We start from the raw sequence: 770 nt of genomic DNA on the forward strand, positions 1-770 counted from the left end.
TGGATCTCTCTCAACAATAATCTGCCACTCCCCCAACAGGACACTTGTGACTTGTTAGCCAGGAAGGATAGAAACCAATGAATGTACTCTGGGCAGAGACAATCAGGAGGGGGCCTCTGCCAACTCCCAAGTCATCAATTTACCCTCCTTGTCAAGCAGCCACTCTTCTATTAAGCTCTGCTGAAAGCTTCCTTTTCAGATGGCACATGGAGCATTCATTGCTATTAATCAGGTGGCAGACCTTTTCAATGAAACAGAATAACGATACATGGCAGGATACCACATGGATACTGCCATCACCAAAACTTCCAGCTATTTCTTGCACTCCCCAGAAGTAATGAGTGGTCTATAAAATGGATTTAATTTTGTTTGGTTTAATTACCAAAGACATTTCAACCCGTCACACGCAGTAAAAGTACAGGCATTTCCAAGCTATTCACAGCTATGCCAAATATTTCAACGTGCTAAATAAGGTCCGCCGACTAAAGTACATAGAAGAATATCAACGGCAGCATTAACATTATCTTCAGTGCAATTATTGGTAGATATTGGCTGGTTTAATAAGTTCAGTCTGAATCATGTTCTTATCTTTGCCTCTGTTTATATTATGGGTCAGGACTAACTGCATTTTAAGATTAAACTCAATAGTATCTATTCTGTATGCAGTACTTATAAACCAAACAGTCCAGTGTCTCACCTATGCTCTATTCCAGTTATTTCTATCTGATCAATGCCTCAGGAGCATGAAACTATTAGGAGATTGCTTTAGA

The sequence above is a fragment of the Pelodiscus sinensis genome, chromosome 6 (assembly GCF_049634645.1).
Source record: "Pelodiscus sinensis isolate JC-2024 chromosome 6, ASM4963464v1, whole genome shotgun sequence".
Classification (NCBI taxonomy): domain Eukaryota; kingdom Metazoa; phylum Chordata; order Testudines; family Trionychidae; genus Pelodiscus; species Pelodiscus sinensis.